Source organism: Pseudorasbora parva, chromosome 11 (assembly GCF_024679245.1).
Source record: "Pseudorasbora parva isolate DD20220531a chromosome 11, ASM2467924v1, whole genome shotgun sequence".
NCBI classification, from domain to species: Eukaryota; Metazoa; Chordata; class Actinopteri; order Cypriniformes; family Gobionidae; genus Pseudorasbora; species Pseudorasbora parva.
In genome coordinates this window covers 14,975,102-14,998,393 of record NC_090182.1, presented here as the reverse complement: position 1 = coordinate 14,998,393, position 23,292 = coordinate 14,975,102, and the positions used below count along the sequence as shown (strand labels likewise).

The window sequence follows — 23,292 nt, the reverse complement described above, 5'->3', positions numbered from 1 at the left end:
TTACATTCATCTCTCATCTTTTTAAGTGGGATAACTTGCAAAATTGCTGGCTGACTAAATACTTTTTTGCTTATCCTGGCCTTGGTGAGCATAAGAAACTTTTTTACACTAAAAAAAAAAATCCCCAAAACCCCAAACTTTTGAACAGTAGTGCATTAAACTGTATGTATGTTGCAAAATATTGTATCAATGAATAGAGTTATATTAGTGCATTTTAGTGTGTTTCCTGCAGAGTTCTGTACATTCTGTATCCAGTTAATATGGACAGTGAAATGAATACACACTGCATATGTTTGCTTGAGTTTGTTCAAATCCTCAAGCGAGCCACAGTAAAAGCAAGCACCAGTAATTTAAACAGTTGGGTAATTTACTTCTCATTATAATCAGTCACACTGCCAAAGAGAAATCTGATCATAATTACAGTCACTTTTTTTCTTTTATTTTGTTTTTGTGCTCTTTCTCTCATGCCCTCTCCTTTTTGAGTATTGCTTTCCCCGAGTTCATGCTTTCTAGAAGAAACTTTAACCAAAACTGGTATTTAACATCTGTGTAGCTTCTAATTAGGCATTACTATGGTTAGAAACTCTGGCAAAAACTTTAGCAAGGCAGTTCTTGGATTGCTCTACACAGAATATTGTCTAGCACTTTCAAACACAATAATGATATTGTTTTCTTCCACTGAATAATTTTTGCTTACTTCTTATGCTCGATTGGCTGCGTTTCTGGTATCTGCACATCAATGTCTTTATGGTAAAGCTGCCACTTACAATACCACAGAAGCAAGACTTACTCAACTCTTAACATGACTGAGGAGGAAGCAAAGTCCTGGATTTCATGAATTTTAATGTTCTTTGGAAACTCATATCAGGAGTCTTTCTTTAGCAATCCTTTTCTATATAAAATTATTTGTAATACATTTTTCTAATGTTATTGAATGCTACTCAAATTGTTTCATTAATGTGACATCCTGTCATGAAATATGGAGAATTCAGTGTCCTTTTTTGGTTCTATTTATATACAATTGTCTAACCATAAACATGTGCATCCATCCTTGAAGAACAAGTTGGAGTATTTATTTTTGGGAACTTCTGCAGTATTTTTTATATGTGTGTGTGCAAAAGGTCAGTTTTCTGGTGAAATGAAGCCTGGACACACACACACACACACACACACACACACACACACACACACACACACACACACACACACACACACACACACACACACCCACACCCACACACACACACACACACACACACACACATATATACTGGCAGCTCTGAGTCACCGAGGGGGGATTTCCTTTCGCTTACTGTGGCTTTCAGACCTATTGAAACAACATGCCTGAGTTCAGCACCCTGAGAGAGAAATTGCCCGGCCTCACATATCACATGGCTTTGACTCTTATAAAACAGAGCGCACGCAAATTTTAAAATTCAGCACAGCTGCAGAAAAAAGTCTGGTTGTTTACTTCTGTAATGTAATATATTTCTGAATGATGATACTCAACAGGATCATAACATGGGACAGGACTTAATTTCTAACCATCTGTAATTGATTGGCTTGCTTGGAAGGGAGGGGTTTGATGACATCAGCCAAAGAAAGTTATTTCAGAAGATCAAGCTTTTTTTTAAAGTTTGTATTTATTTATTCCATCCATCCATCCATCCATCCATCCATCCATCCATCCATCCATCCATCCATCCATCCATCCATCCATCCATCCATCCATCCATCCATCCATCCATCCATCCCTGTCTGAAAGTGATGTGCACAAATTGATCATTAACTAAAATTATATTATTTCATTTATTTCATTTTAGATGACTATATATACAATGTTATTTTTGTATTTATTACTTTTTAATTACTGTGCAATATATATATATATATATATATATATATATATATATATATATATATATATATATATATATATATATATATATATATATATATATATTGCACAGTAATTAAAAAGTAATAAATACAAAAATAACATTGTATATATACACATATGTGCACACATTATTCATTCATAATATTTTATTCTTAATTAATTCAATTTTAAATTAATGTGTGTAAATTAAACTGTCACAGTAATGTGCACAAATTAAAAATTTACAATTAGATCAGTGGCCGGTTGCATAAACTGCTTAGACTAGTCTTAAAAATCAGTCATTTTTCTTCAAGACTAGTCATATTTTGAATTGAAAAAGTTGGAAAAGATTTGGAAAATTCTAAAAGATGGATTACTCTTTCAGTTTAATGGCTAATTGTTAAAACTAGTTGTTAAAACACAGTCTTAACATAGTTGCTAAGTTTATTCAACTGGCCCCGGGAATGTAGGCTACTAAACGCAAGTAAATAAAGTAAATATAAAAGGGCAAGGATGTGATTGTCACCTGTTTTCAAAAACAACAAAAACAAATTCCCATGGCAATGTGCTGACGTTCGACATGATGAATGGGGCTGGTTGTGTCAGGCTGTGTGACTTACACCACATTGCATTTTTGCATCAAAGTAAACAGCTCTTCTTATCCGTCCTCTTTGAAGCCTCACAGTTCATTTCCCTCAAAGGGTGCCATGCATTTAACAAATCTCAAAGTTCATCTGAATGAATCTGATTTCTTTTCCTGTGGCTACTTTGAAGATAATGATATTAAGCAGTTTGTCTCAAGCTTTTAGAACACTTCAATGGATTTTGGGGATTTCTGGATTGTGATCTACTTTAATAAGCCACTCCATTTAGGACCTTTGGTAGTAACAAAATAAAATAAAACGAAACAACTAGATAGTCTATTATTGATGATCCCCAGACTGCTAACAGACGTCAAGCATCTCCGTGGTGATTTCTGTTTCTAATCAGAGTCACAGTTTAATTCCGTAATCTGTGCTGATGTCTTTAATGACCCATGGGTTTAACTGTCTGCGAGCTGCTGGCAGCTGTTCCTCCAGAAGCTGAGGGACTGGTGTTTCGGAGAGGCATATCTCAGAGGGGTTGCAGAGCTGATGAAGACGCTGAAAGAGAAGATTTGTGACCAACGTTCAGTAAGTCGGCTGTAGGAGTCCCTCCTGCACGGGCACATCTGCAGCTCTCCACGGGACCTCTGACGGGGAACAGAGCGAGGCATTGTGGAGCCCCTGCCTGGCGCTGCCAACACCAGCCAAAGTGGATTAACTGTTGTCAGCAAGGAAAACCGAATCCAAAGTGCTCCACTGGTCCATCAGGACACTAAGAGCGCTGCATAATGCCTTCCAGCAAAATTGTGCAGCTCTACTCAATACCTGTTGTCTGTTTACAGCCAAGTGTAAAATCCACAGCGTGAAACCCTGTGTTCTGCTCTTAGGGTTTCCCAAGGTTGCAAAATAGAAGAAGAAGAGAAGAAAAAAAAAGTTGAGCTGAAAGTTGTATCTAAAAGTTTCCTCTTTGTTTTTAATAAATCAATTTTGATATCCTGTTGAAGTATTAGAGGCACACAACTCATGTTTGTATTTAGTGAAATCTGTTATATTATTCTAACTCATTCCCACTCTTTCAGTGTTGAGTTTGGCCAGTTCCACCTCAAAGGTCATGACCTTCTTGACCATTTAATGGGGTTATTTTAAGAAAATAATTAAACAAATATAATTTACTCATTTAAACTCATGGGAAATGGTTTATCAGTTTACTTTAAACCAGCATTTGTTCCTAAAATATTTTATCTTATGCTTTACTGTGAATACCATTAAATGTTAATGTTTACAAAAAAAAGAAAGAAAGCACAAACTAGAAAAAATAGTTTTGAAAAATGGCAAACATTTAAATACAGGTAAAACAAAATGGCATATGTAATATTGAGTTTAACCAAGTTTGCAATCAATATTTAATGAAAACTATTGTCTAAAATAATACCTTTATTTGAGAATCTAATTGACTGCTTTATAGCCTATCCATTGAAAGTGTCTTTCGGCAGCATTAGTACAAAATGCCACTCTGTACACAGAAGGACCTATGCAGTCCATCTGGACAAAAAAGCTCAGATTACAGCATCTATCACTCCCATCACTCTGCTCTGAGAGGTCAGACCTTTGAAGTTCACGTCCATGCTGCAGGGACCCCGTCAACCCTCTGCTAACTAATCCCAGACTTTGGCTCCTCTACCCCCATTCAGCCCCAGCTCTTTGTCAGCCTGTTTTTACTGCGAGCGCTCCATGGCCAGACCTGTTTGCACTGGTGTAAAGGGAAGTGGGGCATTGTCTGGACAGGATCTCGCTCAGAGATCAGGCAGAAGATTGGGTTGGCGTTCGAAGGGCAGGACTCCAAAGACTGACGTCAGCTGTGTTTTATTTGGACCCAGCAAACGCTCAGCTAATCCAAGAACATAGACAGACATCCAGGAAGAGTGGACTTGTAAAAACAAGCATTGTGCTGAAAAAAAAAGTCCTTAAAGTTGTTATCGTCAGTTCCTCACTTAAGTATGATTAAATATCGTATTCAACAAACTAAGTGTCACACCTTCTTCTGTGGGGAGGCCTGCATTGAAATGTTTAGGAACAAATACTTATAAATGACTGCTTCGCATAGCCTAGCAAATCAAGAACTAGATATATATATATCTAAAGATAACTACTTCCCCAAATCCAGAAAAGTTGGGACAGTTCGTAAAAATGCAATGCAATAAATAAAAGACTATGAGCTGTAAGATTCTGTTTGTGGGCTTTAAGTGCATTCTTGTTCCACATGCAGAATTAAAAGTAGCCAACACAAAGTGTATACATAATGTACATGCCTCATATTTAGATGTCTGTGACCCAACCATTTCAATTTTATTTTTTGGTCAAAAAAGGCTTTCTCCCACCACAGACGTTGCCACAATTTAATCACAAAGGTCGGTAACAAGTTGTTTTCTCACTAAGCAACGCAAATGTTTCTGTCTGCAGAGGAGAGCTCTCTATTGAAAAGATGCAAGTGACTAATTTATGTTTACTGCCTAACCAGACAATTAAGGCTTGGCGAAAGGCTGAAATTACAACACGCATGAGCTGTTGCGGCCTGCTTGATGGGGCGAAAATAGAGGAGACGTCTCTGTTTTCGGGTAAGCGCTGATATATGCGGACATTGTGCTTGTTGGAAACTGGGTTTGGGTGGTAATACAACCCATATGTCCCTTTATACTTTGATCAATCTGTCTTCTGCCGTGCCTTTCTAACAGCCGTCATTATTATAACTAATACTTTTTTGGTATTTTACATGCAGTAATATATTTGTCAAAGACACTGAGATGGCTGTTAGAAAGGGTTTCCTTTCACAATGCAGCACCTGCAGCCAATCTCTGGAGGAAAAACTTCTCCTATTCTCACCATATTTCTGAGACAGTCATTCAACCAACCCTTTCTTTCCGGAACACATCATATCCATGGAATTGAGTGCCGGGTCAAACCCACGCAGCGGGAGTCCACAGCAAAGATCTTAGGTTTCTGTTGGCTTCGACAACCCGCTGCAATTTCCACTGTGTCATATCCTCCCAAGGTCAAAAAGAATCATGGCACTTCCTATTGGTTTGCCAACAACCGGCCTTCCCCCTCCCAGTTTCCACCTATAACCTTCTCCTGTTTGCCATAGAGTTTGTTCCCATGCCAGAGGTACTCTCTGTGAAACGAGTGAATAGAGACAGCGAGGATTTGTGTGTCAGAGCATCTGCGGTAGCTTTTAAGCAGAGATGACATAAAGATGACATCATCCCCTGTGAATACAATTTTGCTCCCTGTAATTAGCGTATCGTTCACAGTACAGAGGCTTGTAAAACACTTACTTTAGTCCCAGACTCCCAGGCGTGCAGATGTACTGTAACTTCTGATATAGTAGAATGAAAGGAGCAAGGCCGAGCAACAATTGCAGGGAGTTTTATTGCAATGCACCTGTATTCAAGTATTATATTTTGTCCCCAAAAGACACTCTAAGGCTAAAATAGTCTTGCATAGCCAGACCTTTGACTATCAACAGCAAGAGGCTTGTGACTTATCCTGCATGCCAAAATGTTTAGTTTATTACATTTATGAACTGTTTTAGGGGTAACACATTGACATTAAAAGTATCGGTTATGTAAACAGATTACTTTTTCAAATAACTAAAGTAACACGTTACTTTACATTTAAAACAAAATATCTGAAATACTTTTTCAAACAAGTTCTGTCTAAATATGAGCAAGTATTAAATCATCTTACTTGCACAAAAACCTCAAAATAAATAAAAACAGTGAAATATTGTAAATAAAAATATATAGAATATATCAGAATATTATGCTAATTTGAAACAATTATGTTAGATAACACAAATATACTTTATGTAATTAATCTCACTTTCTGAACGGTTTGTTTGAGCTGCGCCCTCTATTGTATAGGCTTATTCATTTAACTTTTGGTGTCAAAGGGCCTTTACATTAGCCAAAAATAGACTTTTTAATTTTTTTAAACCAAATAAGCAAGCCCAGCCCATGTGTGAAAAGGTTATGTAAAAGTATACAGTAACATTTTAAGTTTCCAATAAAAGTAACACAATTTGTTTGTTTTTTGGGAGGAATGCAATATTGTTACGCATGACTTTTAAAAGTACCTTTCCCCAACACTGTTTATGAGAGATTTAATTTAATGTTTATTAAATATTAGCTGCTAGAAAGTAAAAAAACCAAGAAAATCCAGAATTAAAACTTAAAAATGGCAAACCTCACATAAAATCAATATAAAATAAAATGGCCCATACTTTTGTTTTATTTTATCGGTAACACTTTACAATAGGGTTTAATTTGTTAACATTAGTTAACTACAAATTATAACTAGTTATTAATTTTAAAGTTGTTAATCTAATCTAACATCTCTGGTGAAAAATGAACCTAGGGGTAATTAACACATGGTTACCGAGTCGGATGCAAATCGAATGTAAAGATTTTTATCTCTAAAAACAGATTAGCTTATAACGCTAGTAAATGGGGCAAAGAATAAGTCAGATTAAGTGGAAAACATTTGACCAGTCAAGCCACGAACGCTGTGCTAAGTGAACTGGTTGCATTCAGTTTTTAATTAAAAAAAAATATATATATTTTCTCTGTTGCTTTCTGTCCTTTCTTCCGGAAACAATGGACCATAATAGATTTCAAGTCACAGTTCATCACTTAGCACAGCGTTCGTGGCTCGACTCGTCGAGACTGTTTTCCAAGATGGCTCCTGTCTGTATACGTGTACTATTACTGTCTTTATAAAGTATTAAACTGTTTGTACACTTACAAAGTTCTCATTGCTTCGGTTTGCATGTAGGGACCCTCATTATTCTACCGTGTTAGTGTGAGGCTATTTTGAGCCTTGTTAGTGGTATTAACTAGTGATTTAATTATACTTATTCTGTACCCAATATACTAGCGTTATAAGCTAATCTGTTTTTAGAGATAAAACTCTTTACATTCATTTTCATGAAAACGCATCCCAGAGAACGATCTACTCTGTAACCGCGTGTTAATTACCCCTATAGGTTCATTTTTCACCGGAGTTGTCCTTTAATGTTAATCTCAGAATTTACTAATACGTTAGCTAAATCTGTTACTAAATCTGTTATCACTGTGAACTAACAAAGTTTAATAAATGTAAAAATATATTATATAATTTTACTCTTTTTTAGCTTTAAAAGAAAAAAATATATTATTTGAATGGTCTAATAATGCGGTGAAACTGAAAACTATGTAAATAAGAATAAAATGAGAATAAATAAGAATAAAAAGAAAAAAAATAATGAGATATTAATATTTATTTTGATGAGGTAAAATACTGAAGTTTAATGAGCCCTTTTCACTGGTCAATTACTGACTAAAATGTGTAAAATACTGCTGTAAATAAATGGCAAGAAAAAGTGGAGAGAATCTGTGTGCCCTCAATAAAGTGTGTAAATCTGATTAGAACTTGCTAGATCATGAAAGTTTATAGTGTGCCGTATGTATCAGACATTCCGCTACAGGTTCACACTATACAATTTTGGCGACGATTTGGCCATCTGAAACCAATTTTGAAAAACCTAAAAGATTCCTAGACTAAAATCTGAAGTCTTTAATCGCTAGTTTGATATGTAATGTATGATTAATGACCGTTGCAATCATTTTTTTAAACTAAATTCTGACAGTGTCAGAAAATTTGACACTGTAGTGTGACTTCTCCTACAGCAAATATCAAATCAAAAACTAACTGGAGCGCAGAACCTAATGATGAAGTTAGTGAGACAACAACAAACCACCACTTGCCCCATGTCTTCATTTTTTCCCTCCATTTTTATTTTCAAGATGATCAAACAGTGTGACATGGCTTACAGCAGGATCATGTTCATACAGTCTGACAAGCAACAGTCGTAAAAGGACAATTGTAAATTATACATTGTGCACCCAGATTAGAATGTGCCTTGTAGCTTTGCCTGACTGTTCACATTAAATTCAAGTTTGATATCTGCTTAAAGAGCTCTTGTCTAAAACATAAATGTCATCAACATGGCAAGTGTTAACATTTTTTTTCTTTGGTCTTTACAATGAAACAGACATTTCTTTGTCTGAAAAGGGATAAAATATGACAGTTGGCCAATGGAAAAAAATAAAGATTTCCAATGGGTAATAAGAATCAGCTGTGGTTCTAATCAAAAGAAGATGACAGGAAATGTAACAAAGCTGAAGCAAGATGGTTCAAACAATAGCTACAGAAGATCTTCAATCAGGCTACTTTTATTCAGTGTGTGATCTCCGTCTGTTCTCTACACCATAGAAGAGAGAAAAAACTTACAAGGAGACCTGGAAATGATACAAACTTCTGCAGAACATCACATAAGACCCAAATAGCTTGGCTATGACCAAGACTTCTCATGCTGATTTTACTACCGCAAGTCTCATTAATTTCTCTGGTTGTTATTTTAGGCATGCTGGGAAAAAGTGGGTTCTATCGTATGTTGGACTTCCATGGTGGGCATCGCTTTGACTGCAGCACGGAATTGTTCATTAAAGGGGAGGCATAATAGTAAGTAGACTTACAGTATCCATCCCTCAGACACATTCCAACCTATAATTTGCATGACCAACCACTACATGAATATCACTGCATGTCATAGACTTAATGTTTATCAAAACCAATGCCCCCAGTTTATTTGAATGTATGAAAAATGTACTTGCTGAGGTGCAGTAAGTGATTTGAGGAACACTGCAATTGACACTCAAACAAACACACCCCTACCCAAAAGAAACACCCCCTTCCTTCTTTGTTTCAACCCCCAAAATAACAAACACACAGTGCAACACAGGCAACCACAGCTGGGGCCTGTACCATGATGGCAGTTTAACAAACTCAGGGTTACACGATTAGTTTTGAGTTGACAAAACCAAACCATTGTATTAAGGCTTTGTTGGTCCCATGATGCTGATCATCAGCTTGCTCTGTCAACTCAGGCTTTGATCCTGAGTTCAGGAGTTTAGCTGTGACATCAATAGTGAACAGCCAATCACATGCTGTGGAACTGAGATTCACTTCTAGTGAGACAAACAGTGAGATTAATTTCTCTCTTATGCAGAATATTACATGATTGAAAAATATTAAGAATAAAAAAAAATGCACAGCAAGAAGAAAAGCTATGAAAGAGGACAACTTAAAGAAAAAATAGTATACGTCAATGCAAGTAAAAGTTATGAAGTTAGTTTACTTGATATAGAGAAAATTGAACATGTGAGCTCAGTAAGCTTCTTTTTTTTAAATAGTTTTATTTATTGATTTTAAAGCTTATTTATATGACTTTATGTAAGCTATTTATATTATTTTTAACAAAGTGCCTATTGATAATTGATTAACTAAAATGATAAATATGTAATTGATTAAGGGTATAATAATTACATAAATTATATCTAAATCATTCAAAATGATTATTTTTTATAAATAAGCATTGTTAAAAAGCCAGACGCTTTAGTCTTTAAAAAACATTTGCTATGTAGTGACCTTTAATTTGAAGCAGAAACAGGGGGAGTGACTTTGTATCAGAGTCCTGCATCAGAGATGTGTCACTTTACTCACAGCTGATTGGCCCAATTTCAGTTTGAGATCTCTTATCCAGAACATTAAGGTTAGGTTAGCTGTGGAACTTAAGTTACCATGGCGATGAACACAGCTAAAAGCCAAACCACTTTAATGGTACCTAAAACCCAGGATTGGCACAAACTAAGCTTAAACAAATCAGGCTAGCCAGCTAAACCAGCTTCATGGTACAGGCCCCTGGTGTTTTAAACAGCTTTCATAAGTATGGATGATTCAGTATTGATTAAACAACAGCAACAGTATTGGTTCTGTGAAACATAGCAAAAACCAATGTTACTCGCGTATGGAGCAGAAACAATGCAACCACGATGTCCGTTTTCAAGCCTTTCTGCTCTCTAACGTCTCTCTTTCCAATATTTATGCAGGTCCTGGCTCTTGCCTGATCGTAATCCATATGTTCACATTGTACAATTGTCCTATGTCATGCACAGAGAGAGAGAGAGAGAGAGAGAGAGAGAGAGAGAGAGAGAGAGAGAGAGAGAGGTACAAAGATCCTTGTGACCAAAGATAGCCTGGGACCTACATCTACTGACTAACTAATTGAGGGTATGCATTGAAATCACTTTCCCACCGGAACACACCCCCTCAGTCAGGACTAAGTGGCAGAAGAGCTGCTGTGTGACTGGATTTAATAGGGGAAACGTGAGTAAAACAGATCAGTTTAAACTTAAGGTTGGACTCTATATAGTTTTCCTTACAACTTACAAGATCCAGTGATCCATAGATATTGACATGCAGCCAGGAATCATGTTTACCTGACATTTATGAGTCTGATTTGATACAAATAAATATTTATCACTGTCAGTCATCACAATTTCAAGAGTGAATCCGCAGGTATTTGCGGATGGGCCTATGTATTGAAGTGTGTATGTGGCCACTTGTCAAGAATGGAAAACAAAAGTTGTATTCAAATTCTGAATATATTATAGGCCTATAATTTTTTTTTAATATATCGCTTAGACAAAGAGTGTTCCCTTTATAATCACTAAAAGCTGTCACTCATTCAATGAACGCAATCTCACAAAGTTCCGTTATATTAATCAGTGAAGCTGATACACAATTCATCTCTTATTTACATAATGTCTACACTTTGTTAGAGGTTTTTTTTACAGAGGCAGATCTCAGCACTGATGGACAAAAACTTGAGCAGTGAGTTGATTCTAACTTAAGCACCTGTGATGAGCCATTGCTCAATAAATCAACAAACATGTCTGTGATTGGCTACATTACTCACTGAAGCAATGACACATGGGAAACTGAACCATTTGATGAGCGCAATTACAGATAAATAGGATCTTGCAACTCTTTTTCGGTAATAATATTATTATGAAGAAAACAGATCCTAGACCAGCAGTTATGGGCAGCTTTTTCCTCTAAAAGCAATCAGCAGTAATTGGAATTTACTTTATTTGCAAAATTGGAATGCCAAGTTGGCCTCTTTTCCCTAGCCATTACCGCATCCATATTCTCCTCTTTCTCGTACTTCTATTTTTTTTAGCAAACATAAAAACCACAATTGCCAAAGTGTGATTCATCTAGCTCTGTATGTTTACCACTAGCGAATGCTGACAACGTTTTATTATTCTATAGCCTTCTAACTTGTGTCGTAGTTACGATTCATCATCATCCACATAGCCTACATGTCTTCGGACCCAAGTTTATTTGATGCATGTCATACAGTGAGATTTGTAATTATAGGATTGCCTAAATTTGTAGCAGGCATTTGATAATATCTCAGCCATGTCTCTTTTTACTCTCTCTCCTCCCCATCATGAGTATTTACATTTTTTCCTGGCGAGCCTACTGCGTTTTGAATTATGGGTGACACTTCTGGTTTCGGGAACTTCCATTAAAAAAGATTGAATAATGAATAGTTTCAAAAAAATAAGCTTGCAGTACAAATAATCATTATCCATCAGTTTAACTGAATGAACTGTATATTTTCATTCATGTTTTATTTTCAGACGTTATGAGAATAATGTAGGCCTAGCTAATGCTTGGCGTTTTATTATGACTTGGCTGCTTTCAATATTTAAAGAGCTCTTTCAGTCGCTGCTTTTTTTTCTCCTTACTATTTTTTTTCTTTCCCTTTGTATTCTGCCGTAACAGTAAAAAAGACAATATTTAGGCTACTCTGCATTTGTGGTCTGTTCTCTTAATTTAGTTTACAATATATCCCATTAATAATTTACTGGAATGCACAAGGAATCTCTTGTTTTTCTCCCCAAATCCTTGCTTTTTACAGCTATGTCTGCTGAATGTACTCTGTTGATGATTTAACATTTTTAAATTTCCTTTTCATGTTTGAACTGTTAAAAAAATGGCATTGTGACCAGTTTTTTTTATATATATATATAAACAAAGTGTATTATTGTGTTCACAGACCGGACATTAATTGTTTTCATTGTAATGGAAGTTAAAAGTGGAAAGAAAAAGTGTTTGAGCGTTGCTCAATTTTTTTTTAGCTAATTGACTTTTTTGACAATACTGTAGATACTAGCCTGGATGCCAGCCGAATTTAGCCCCGCCCGCAAATTTTTTAGGTCGGGCAATTCGGTCTGGCCTTGCTCCATAGAGGAGTAATTATCCCCGAACAGAAACTGTTCGGACCAATGAAATCATCAAGGGCGGGCTTTAGCAGATGACGGACAGATGATCAACAGTAACGTAATCATGCACGTCATCAAAGGGGCTTGGGTTATATTTGTTTGAATCCTAAACGGAGAGCTTGTTTGTATCTGCATTCCCCTTCACAATTTCTCTCAGAAATGATGCTCATGTTGGGTAAGTACTCTGTGTATCATTAAATTATTTTACAACACTGGCAAAGATCGTGTATTCCAGCCTGATTTCAGCGCGCGTGCAGACAGGGTTGCCATGTTTTTACAACAAAACGCGGCAACTACTAGGGGGGTTCTCCGGGGGGAAAAATGCCGTTTGGGGGGTAAAAGGTGTTTTATTTTGGCAAGGTTGCCTGCTAAAATTCGCACTCATGGGTCACATAATAGTCGCATCAACCCGCGGACATAGAAAAGAACCCGCGGAAAAAACGCGGACTTGGCAAGTGCAGTCGAACTCTCTTGACATTTGACAATGCGTCACTTCGTTGCTCTGATTGGTTGTAGGTCTATCCATTTGATGTCTTTCCTGGTTCGGTTGAAACACGCCTCATAATCACAGCCCAATGTAGCAGTTTCAGACTCATATTCTGACTAGAATTGAGTATGACCATGTCAGGCTAGTAGATACAGTGTGTGACATTGAAGTCAGTGGGTTAATACACTCTAACAAAAATGTTCTACATATATATATATCAAATAATATAATTATTTAAAAAGAAAATTGTTATAAATGTAATTTTATTTATGTATGTAAATTGGATAATTTTTCATAATAAAAAGTTCTTATAAAGGTTTTCCCTAAGATATCAGGCTGTACATTTTTTTATTTGTCTCTAGTTAGAACCTTATTTTTAGGAGCATGACTGTGAATACCATTCAGTTGTTATTAATAATATGCAAAAACCATGTGTTAAATATAAAGATAAAAGCTTGATTATCTGATCAGGTGGAAGAGATGATGTTATGCTGAAGAGGGATAGCAAGGAATATTTCTTTCCCCATAAGAGTATTGTGGTCTATTTTTATCTCTTTCAAATCTCCAGACTTTCCTTTTACTGGCAGTCAAAACACTCACCATGACAACCTGCTTAAACTCAAACCACATAAAGAAATAAAATAAAAACAACCCTGTTTGGGAGTGGGAGTAATTTGTCTACCATTTACAAGATGCTTAGACATGCGGGGATATTCTGCTGTATGGAAATGTAGTCCTCTTGTTTGCTGAAAGTGTTTTAAGTCTTCCTGAAGAAGAGTGATAATATTACAGTGATAAATAGAAAGAAAGTATTGGGCTTTGTTCCTTATTTAGATATGAGGGCAAATAGAAGGTACTTTAAGATTAGGTTTCACTGAATTACATTCTCTCTGAAATATTTTTATTTCATTAGTGCCAGAAAACATTCCAGTCATCTGGAAATGTCAATTTTTGGATGATACATTTATAAAAGGCAGTATGTGTTTGTTTTTTTGTGAATTTTTGTTGTTTTGTTTGTATTTTCTCTGAAGTTTGGTCTCAAGAATTTTGTCTAAGAATATCTTTGGATTAATGTAGTTATTGGTAGTCATTCCACATTCCTCACAGAGATCGGACTGTCCTGTGCATCTGAGCCAAAGCCAAATCCCTTTCAGAGCCTGTTGATAACCCACCATCACTCAAGCCACTCCTGGATTACTGCGTGATTAATGTAGCTCAGCATAATATTTTACAGGAATACAGCAGATATTTAAGATAAATAAAGATAAAGATAAATTAAGATAAAATTTTAACATGTTTTTTCTTTCTCCCAAGTCCCAACTCTGCTTCTCCTCATTCGACTTGCTGTATGTTTACTTTCGCGAGGCCATCAACATGGCCACAACGTCCCAGAATGCAACGCGGCGCCCAAGCCCTATTGACTTATCTGTACAGCGCTGTTTCCTCTGTCCTAAAAACGGCCTGATGATTTCCTTGTTCTATGAAGTCCCTCCTTCTGAAATACGTAACGAGTTCTGATTGGGCCAGCGCTTCCGTGCTGTGATTGGACAGCAGCTTAGCGCACGTTGCCCGGAAAGGTCCCGCCTCTTACCATAACCGGGAGATGCACGCACTCAATGTGCGTTCTTCTCCACGTGGGAGAGCAACAAGACCACGCCCCCTTTTTTGCGTATTTTTGTGGGCGGAGGGTTAGTCAACAAACGGTTCTAGTGACGTCATTCCTGCAGGAAGTGCAGGGGTGTAGTCCAAACCGGTCGTTCGCTGTAGGCTTTGAAAGAGAACTTCTGTTAAATAAAATCTCGCTTGTCATTGAACTTTGAGCTTTATAATTTTACAGGTATTATTTATGCTCTAATAAACACTAACTAAAATTTGAAAGATGGGATCGCGAAGAACAGGACCTTTAAAACACCTGACATTCCTGAATTGAATAATGTTCCAGTGAATCATAATAGTCAAATGTAAAGAAAACAAGACAACGTCTTGACTCTCTGAGAATTTCATATCGATAACTTCATGTTCATAACATGTATTCTAAAAATAGCCAACAAAAAGAACAAAAAGTAGCATTACTCAACCCATTACATTTTATAATTAAAGCTGCGACCAGCAATGAAAGGGTCCTCACACCCAGGGCCTCCCCAACCCGGTGGTCTCAGGAAAACAGGGAATAGTGGGTGACATGCTTTTATGTGGGTAATAGGACAAAAAAATAGAAGTCATTTTGATGTGCTACACTTCCTACTTCCAGTAGGTGGCTCTTTGACTAAAACTAAATTTAGGCCCTTTCCCAAATGGCACACTTCATGTGCATTTTCGGTCTTGTGGATTTACAATGGCCGCTGCGTGCGCGTGTCCTTTAAAGGGTTAGTTCACCCAAAAATGAAATTTCTTTCATTAATGACTCACCCCAATGTCGTTCCACACCCGTAAGACCTCCGATCTCTGACCTCCATTCACCTATTCATGCTGAATAAATTCCTATTTTTTTGTTATTTTTGGACCAAAATGTATTGTCAACGCTTCAAAAGAGTCTAACTAACCAACTGATGTCACATATGGACTACTTTGATGATGTTTTCATTACCTTCTGGACGTGGACAGCAAGTGGGCATACACTTACATTTAAAGGACAGAAAGGCCTCTGACTGAATCTGAAATATCTTAGTGTGTGTTTCGAGGATGAACAGAGGTCTTACGGATGTGGAACGACATTGGCGTGAGTCATTAATGAAAGAAATTTCATTTTTGGGTAAACTAACCCTTTAAGTCCACGAGACCGCAGAGTGTCCCATTTGTCATTTTAGGCCTCAGAAGGGTCCTCGAGAGTGCCACCTTTGAGGTCGATATGCGCCCTCGATGCACACTTCTGCCTAGTCCACACTGGTGCAGGTTACGCAGCAAATTTCTTCCCGGCATTTAAAGCGGAATTACTTTGTGAAAGTGAGGACTCAGAGGAAGACCCTGAGGGTTTAGGGTGCCATTTGGGACAGGGCCCTTGTCATGTCGATGGCTTCATTCTTGACTATTATCAAACATGTGAAGTTTAAAGCAGATTGGACATTGTGTCCCTGAGTTACAACAACTTTCTGTTTCGTGGCATTAATCACACACATTAGCCAAGTGTTGCATGATTAAATGTGTTTCTAGCATGTTTGGCAGAGTTTATGTGTTTCTGGGAGTGCATTACAGTGTAAAGCATACCATTTCCTTTTGCCAGCAGGTTGCGCTATGACTGTAACTGAATATTGACATATAGGTCGTTTCCCAAATGGCACACTTCATGTGGACTTTTGGTCTTGTGGGCTTACAGTGGCCTCTGCATGTGCATGTCTGTTAAGTCCACAAGACCGTAGAGTATCCCATTCGTCATTTAAGCTTAAAGAAGCGTGCTCCTGAGGTGCTATGCGCAAGGAAGGAGATGAAGACCGTGAGGGTTTAGGTTGCCATATGAGACAGGGCCGTAGTCTTCAGGCCAGCAAAAATTAAAAGATCTTTGCAATTAAGTATCGCAAAGGCCTTACAATTACACTTACCAAATTTGAAGATGGTCCGATTAAAACTCTATGAGTTTGTTAAATTAGGAACTTTAAAGTTCATGAAAGTATGACATTTTGCAGAGAAAATTCTAAATATCTCACTTCCTGTTGGTTTTCAGATTTTGCTCGCGGGGACTTTTTGTAGATATTGAGGTGTTACATGTGTCTACCAAATTTCATACTTGTACGTGAAACATAGGGCGGATGACACTTAATTAAAATTTTGTAGGTGGCACTATCCAGCCATTTTGAAATTCTGAAACCCATAACAGATGTAAATTTTCACCAATTCTGACGCGTGTGCAAAGTTTTAAAGACTGTTTAGACCCTAAAAAATTGTGATTCATCTCGGAGAACAACAATAGAGTGAGCAATTCCAATAGGGTCTTTTTTTTTAAATTAATTACTTCTTTGTATTTAAAATCAATTAATTAAATTTTTAATGTTCTTGAAAGAAGTCCCTTATACTCACTCAGTCTGTTTACTTGATCATTAAAATGCATATGATCATTAAATATTTAATATTATTATAATTTAAAATAACAATAATAATATATTTTAAAATGTATTTTTTTCCTGTGATGCAAAGCCTAATTTTTTAAGCATCATTACGCCAATCTTCAGTGCCACTTAATCCTTCAGAAATCATCTATATTGATCTGATGCTCAAGAAAATGTTCTTATTATTAGTAGTAGTGTTGAAAATATTAAATTGTGCTGCTTTATAATTTTTCTTTGATCAGGAACTTTAAAAAATAGAGCATTAATTTTAATAATAATAATAAAAAAATTGTAACAAATGTTTTTACAGTCATGTTTGATCAATTAAAATGCATCCTAATAATAATAAAATATTACTGACTCCAAGTGTATAAAAATTCATTCAATCTTTTTCTCTGGACATGTTCTTTTAAATTGGGCTGCCATTTTGGAAATTATATCAAATGATGCCGGATGTCCGACGTTGAGCACCATTGCAGTGGTTGTTTTAAATAAGGAGGTGGGAGAATTCCAAGTTGTCTGGAATTCAGCATTAGAGAAACGATGGGGGTGGGGCAAGGTTTTTGCACAGCCTTATGGTAAGTGATGACATATCAACCTCAAAGGGCAAGTCTGGTCCAGCCATCCCGGGTGAGGGCATGTCTGCGGTCTTTCTTTTGTGTTCACAAAATGTGGATAGATGAAGGCCTAGTTAACATGCACACACACCTAACTCGTGAAAACGCACCTGAGTGCAAGGCCTGAGTCATGAGAGGAAATATTTTTCCCAGTAAAGGTATTTCTTCCTGCGTAGCTGGACTTTAATAAGATGGAGGCAGAAGTCTCCCCAAAGACATGTTGACAGTTTTGTGTCCCTTCTTGATTGAATTATTCATCCAGAACAATAAAACCTAACCTTGAAATTTTGCTTCACCAAGCTGAGTAGAGGTTTTGGCTTTATGTACTGCAGAACAGTAAAATGAGCTGGAAATCATGTCCTCTGCAGAAAACATTACCGTCTTCTTATACTAAATATGCTAAATGAATGCCCACTCTTCAAACGCTATATGTTTTTGTTTTTATGTGAACAAATTTAACGTGTCTACTGCGGTTTGTTATTTTATAGTTTGTCTCTCAGTGATTCTTAGTGTATTTACTGTAGAAAATGCTGGAAAACGTTTTAGTGCATTGGCAGAGGAAAATGTTGCACAAGTTATATAACATTTTATAAAAGAATAAAAGAAGGAATAGTTTGTGCACCACAATGCAAGGCTGAACTATGGGAATTGCACTGTAAAACAAAGAATAACAAGGCTTTGAAATCAATCCCCATGACTTCATACGATCACACAACAATAACCCAACTCAGAACTGACGCATATAAAAGAAATGTAGTTTCAGTGAGGTCACACACCCCAATGAATCACGTTGATTTTAGAAAAGGCTGTCTAACTAAAAATCTTACGTCAAATTGGCCAGATCTCCCTTTCCCTCCCCTCCTGTTTCCTTTAAAAAAAACAAAGGAAATTCTTTTCCCAGCTCCAGTTGGTCCATGCATCATATCTCAAAGACACAGTTATGTTCTGATAGTGCACGGTCAACCTCCACCCCATTAAACACCTGGATGACTGTACGTGATGCTGTTAACAACACACAACAGACTTTCCATTAAAACGATAAGCCTTTCTTTCAGGGCTGGACTAGCAGGACACACACCGATAGTTGACTTTTAACCCTGTCAAGTAGCCGAGAGGGCCAGTAAAACCACAGGTTGTTCTGCATGGAATAAGCATCAAAATCCAGCTTTCTAGAGAGGATTTTAAAAGAGAAAAATGCAGAGGCAGAGCACAAGAGCGTGAGAGGGAATAAACTAACATAAACCCTCCTCAAAAACCATGTTTAGTCTGTTTCTAGTTTTCTATATTTGTTTTGGGATGAGTGTTTATTCGAAACGAGAGGTCATGGAGTGTGAGTGCCTTAGTGAACTTTACACCTGGAAAGCCCTAGAGACCCTTCTGGATGCCATGCTGATGTTGTTAAGGTTATACTGTAGTTAACTTAAAATGAAAGGTGTCAGGTATACTGTTGGCTGAGGTCAAATAAAACCAACACATTTTAAAATGTAATCAAAATAATAGGTTTGATATAGACTACATATTCAGCTTGCAGCAGTTCGCTCAGCACACATATTGCCTACTGCTACAGCGGTTCTCGAGTCAGGAACAGGTTGCAGCGGTTCTCAGATCACCAGTACAGAATCGAGAACCGTTTCTGTCGGACACGTTCGATCTTTCGGACATGTTCGATTCTGAGAACCGATGAGCTGAGATACTGAGCATGCGTGGTAGCGTCGTCTTAAACCGAACTGTTTCTCTCGGAAAACTGATGCTGATAATATATGAGCACGGGTGAACCGAGGATTTGTGTAAGTTTATGTTATGTCAATGTAAGCTTATTTAATCTGTGTAAAACATCAGTGTTTGCATGACAGTGGCTGTATTGAGTGCTTTTGCAAAACATAAATGAAAAACGTATCCAAGATGATGATGATGATGACAATAATAATTATTTATTAATTAATTATTTAAATACTTTATATGAATGTGTTTAAATATATTTTCATCCGCCAGGATGATAGACATGACGTCATTATGTAAGGACATAAAATAATTGGTGATCTGTAGAGTGATCTTTTAACTGGTTCATTGAAACGAAATGTTCGAAAGAACCGGTTCGTGGAAAAGAACCGATCTTCCCATCACTAGAGGTTACTGGATTAGAAGGCGCTGTAGAGGCGGTGTTTCGTTAAAGAATGACGTATGAAGCACAGGACCGTTTGCTGAGCCTGGTGTCTATAAAAGTTTTTTTTTTTTGATTAACAAGGAAGACTTCAGCTCTGAAACTTTGAGGATTTTCTTATATTACCATGACCTTTTATATATCAAAAGCTCAAGGGAAAGTTGATTTCTTAATTTATCACCCGTTATTTATTTCAGTTCAATTCTGTGAACTATATTGAATGATTCATTTGACAGATCCGACTCAACAGAATGATTCATTTAAATCACTAGGAGAATGCATTAACCTGTCAAAATCTTGACAGGATTTTCAAGAAAGACTGTGTGTGTATGTACCATTTATATATTTTATGGTGCTTTCACATCATTTTTGAAGGTTGAAAGTTTTTTTTTGCCATTGCAGTATATTTCAAAATCAGACCGGTTTGGAATGATGTGAGGGTGTAATAATGTTTACATTTGTGGGTCAACTAATCCTGATGATGTAAAATGTTCACTCATGGTGTCAAAATGTTCAATTCACTCATTTATGCACCCTGATGTGGTTCCACGCCTATGACTTTATTTGTTTCAGGTCAGTTATGTGAATTGGATCAAAGGATTTAGTGGAAAAATGTAACTTAACTTACCTTATTCTTACAAGAATCGCTGCTTTTCTTAAAAAAAAGTTTTTTTGTTGTTGTGAATAATGACTACTTTTTCTCTCACAAGAGTCTTTTAACTTCATTTCACGAGTTCCCACTTACATCAAATTAAATAGAGTAAAGATTATGCGTATTTGGGGTGCTGTCCAGGGGAGGGCTCCGGGCTCGGATTTTTGCCCGAACCCAGAGTATCCCCCCCCCCGTGGTAAAGATACTCTATAACTAGACTGTAATGTTTTATGGATTGTGATGGCATGTAATGAGGGTTTATTAAATTGAAGTGAGGAGATGGGGTGGTGGAGGGATGCTAAAATAAAAAATGGTCAACGAGAGGAGGTAAGTCTGTAGTATAAGTACACCTCCTATCGTTGATCAGATTGATTAGCTTACCATGCTCCACCTGCGTTTAATTAGGTTTAATTATCTGACGTGCTCCCCTTGTTAATTAGGTTTGATTAGCTGACGGCTCCGTTGTTTAATTATCTGTTAGTGCTCCTCCCGAAATTAGTTAATAAAACTTCACAAAAAGTTGTGTATGTTTTTTGGCATCATTTTTGAAGCTAGTACACATTTATTGGTCATTCTTTTTCATGCATTTACAGTATGATTCCTCAAAATCCTTTTTTTTGTGTTACAAGGAAGAAAGTAAGTCATAAGGGCTTGGAACAATATGAGGGTGAGTAAATAATGCAACTGTTTCCTTATTGGGTCAACTAATCCTTAACTGACAGTAAAACCAATTAAACAGCCCAGGTGGAACAGTAGTCATAGGAACTAGTTTAAGCCTGAACCCACTTTGGACGTGCTGTCAGCACAGACAGCTATTTATGTTTTGGCAAGACATTAGACGGATTCAGGAAAATGTATGTATGCACATCCACATACATAGGGTGTTGGAATAAGGTCAAGAAAAAGCTATGTGTGAAATAATATACAGCCTGACGCTAATATCTTATGAATATCCATTGATCAAATATGACCTTTAATGTTGCCAGGATCATAATCATACACTATGTTTGTCAGCTAGAGGAAACTGGCATCCCAACTTAGCCTGGTTTCTCCCAAGGTTTTTTTCTCCATTCTTGCCCTGAAGGAGTTTTGGTTCCTGGCCACCGTCACCTTTGGCTTTTTGCTTGCTCAGTTTGGGACACTTAAATTTAAACTATACTATTGATCTACCCACACTGACACTATATGACAGTTGAAATTAGCTGGATAACATCACTGTTTTCTTCAGCTGCTTTGAAACAATCGATATTGTAAAAAGCGCTATATAAATAAAGGTGACTTCACTAATATACAAATCCGAGGCATGACATTAACGACTTGACATTCTCCTTTCATCTCGTCCTGTTTGACTGGGTGTAAGAGGCAATGTAGGTCTGTTTATTCACTCTCTTGCAAGGATAATCCCAAGAAAGCGGGGTCATCCCAAGGACCACGATCAAGGCATCTGCCTAACAGCTGCAGGACAGCTCATTGGGGGGGTGGAGGGTGGTCATCGATGGACACAGTGAACTTGAATGAGCGCTTTCTGCCTGCTGAAAGGCTTTGTTTTGTGCTGATAGCCTGAGGCACTTTGCCTTGCTTGAAAAGTCCCATTTTCCACAGCAGGGGTAAATGGAGAACCCTGTTAAATAACGTATATAGTACAGAGTGTAAAACGTTCCTTATTCAAGACTTTCCCTCAGTTCCAGGATTAACTTTTATGAGAGAAACCACAAAACTGTTCTTGGATCAGCATTATGGTCAGGTTTTACCATAGGAGAGAACCAGGCAGGGCGAAAAAGTACCTCGGTAACGCGGTCTCGCTGAGCCAAGGAGGAAGCTTTCATCGGTAGCTCAATTCACACATAAGGTTAGATCATTATGTAATTATTCAATAATCATTTCCCCTTTGAATTTACACAACAGAAATTACATGAGATGATTGCTGAAAGCCAGACAAGGTGATGACGGAAAAGATTTGAAAGAAAGACAAAAGCATTCAAGTATTGTTCAAATAAAAATACCTCAAGTCATTGAATGGAAAAGATACGAAGGGGGGTTGTTAAATCAGAGAGTAAGAATTTGAGAAGCCCGAGCACATATGGCTGGAGTCATGGAGCGTAATTGCTCCCAGGCCTGTTGCAAAAGGAGGGAAGAGAGGTAGCTGTACAAATAGCGCTATGAATCATGGGATTCATATTTTTCCTAAGAGGATATCAGACTCAAGCACCATATTTGGACAGTCTGAAAAGCCCTGAGAGTTGTCTGGACATTTGAAAACCATCAAAACGTCTTAATTAAAAACCTGGGAGACCGAACGGAGCATTAGTGCAGAGGTATAGATTCGTTTATTGACGTACGATGGATAAAGCCAATGGATTTCTAGTAAATGTTGACATAGCCCGGCGTATATCTGCTCTTCCGCTAATTGCTGCCGGTCTCCAGTGACCAAGTGCAAAAGAGAGAGGCCTCCGTACAAAGGACATGAGCCCCTGCTCATTACAGCAGCACTGGCTTATATAACGAAACACACAGTGCAGCACAATCACATCGGGGGCCACTGAGTCCCTGGAATGCCAAATTACATCCGAAGTTAGGAAAAGGGTGAGAGAGACAGAGAGACAAAGATCGAGAGTGAAAGAGACAGAAAAGCCAAATTCTGAT

The 23,292-nt window shown here is 37.3% G+C and overlaps 1 protein-coding gene across 1 annotated transcript in view; it reads left to right on the top strand.

Annotated features, from left to right (window-relative positions):
- LOC137092751 (synaptopodin) overlaps positions 1 to 23,292 on the top strand; it is a 53,189-nt gene that overhangs the window by 1,387 nt on the left and 28,510 nt on the right. The window contains exon 2 of the mRNA XM_067457176.1: positions 8,922 to 9,021. The gene's annotated coding sequence lies outside the window, so the exon portion shown is untranslated. The remainder of the gene's footprint in view (positions 1 to 8,921; positions 9,022 to 23,292) is intronic.